General features: G+C 29.8%; 1 protein-coding gene across 4 annotated transcripts in view; it reads right to left on the minus strand.

Annotated features, from left to right (window-relative positions):
- LOC102676081 (protein N-terminal asparagine amidohydrolase) overlaps positions 1–1,259 on the minus strand; it is a 17,318-nt gene that overhangs the window by 14,750 nt on the left and 1,309 nt on the right. For 2 of the 4 annotated variants that reach the window (XM_031513170.1, XM_031513181.1), the window contains exon 1: positions 457–1,051. The exons of 1 other annotated variant lie outside the window; for it this stretch is intronic. The gene's annotated coding sequence lies outside the window, so the exon portion shown is untranslated. Of the gene's footprint in view, positions 1–450; positions 1,052–1,259 lie in introns of those variants that run through there. One more of the 4 variants, XM_031513168.1, reaches the window with a different exon arrangement.

The raw sequence follows: 1,259 nt of genomic DNA on the forward strand, positions 1-1,259 counted from the left end.
ATTTGCAAACATTCTTCTATTTTCATACTCTATACTGAATAATTCATTATATTCATTTTATTCATTTACAAATAATAAGATGAAAATTGTAAAAATTCACTTATAAACATATTGACTTCACATTCGATTTACAATTTAAATTTAAGAATACATATATAAATGTAGGAACAATTAGATGATATATTGAATCGAGAATTATTGTCAAAAATTCGAGATTTATGAATATATCATACATATTATATTTAATAATAAATTATGTTTATATAATATAATATCTATATCATATTATATTATATCATATATCAAACTAATAGATACCGGAAAACAACTAAAAACAAAATGAATTATATATTAGATAATTCAAACATATTATAACAATAAACTTAATTTAAAGATATCGATATTGAATCGATTAGAATAATTGATGTAAACATCAACACTCACCTTTTACAATAAAATAGCTAATCACAAAACGAAACACATCCGACTTTGCTAATTGATGAATTCGTTGTCCAGTGGAATGTCGAACGAGACAAGAAGAAGATGCCTATCGTAAAATCGTAGTTATGCAACAGGCAACTGGTGGTATACACACGCGACGTAGTCGATCCAAAACGAAACGTCAGTGATCATACCGCCACCGTTACCGTCACCGTTACTATTACTTTCTCAGCTTGTATCGCTATCGTTATTATCATTCACATAAAAGAACACAAGATATTATCGAACACACGCAATAACATGATAATCGAATCAGAATCGGCCGAGATGTAAGACCGAACGACACGCGAAAGAATGGCGTGAAAAAAAAATGTAAAAATACAGATAAAAAAAATATAATGATATCTAAGTAAACTCGTAGTACACAAGTCACCGTTTTCACACAGTCCAAAGAGAGAGAGAGTAGAACGTTTCGAGTGATAATTAAGTAAAAATTTAACAAGATTTAAAATACGTCGCAAACACCACGTTCTCTGTTTCATTACACTTGCTCGCACAATGTCTGTATCGTCCGCACTGGCACTCGCGTCTGCACTCGACTTCGTCATCTTCTACAATTCAACTTCGTCTATTTCCGTCATTCTTCGACTTTCGCGGCAACAATGGCGCACATTCGCGTTTACAAATTCCGTTCGTCATTATTTATGTTATATCGTCAAATTTCTTTTGTCAATGAATAAGATAAGTATAAAATGTAAGCACATAAATATATATATATATATATATATATTTTTTTTTTTAATATAAATGGAAATTAA

This window comes from Apis dorsata, unplaced genomic scaffold (assembly GCF_000469605.1).
Source record: "Apis dorsata unplaced genomic scaffold, Apis dorsata 1.3 scaffold_39, whole genome shotgun sequence".
Lineage (NCBI taxonomy): Eukaryota > Metazoa > Arthropoda > Insecta > Hymenoptera > Apidae > Apis > Apis dorsata.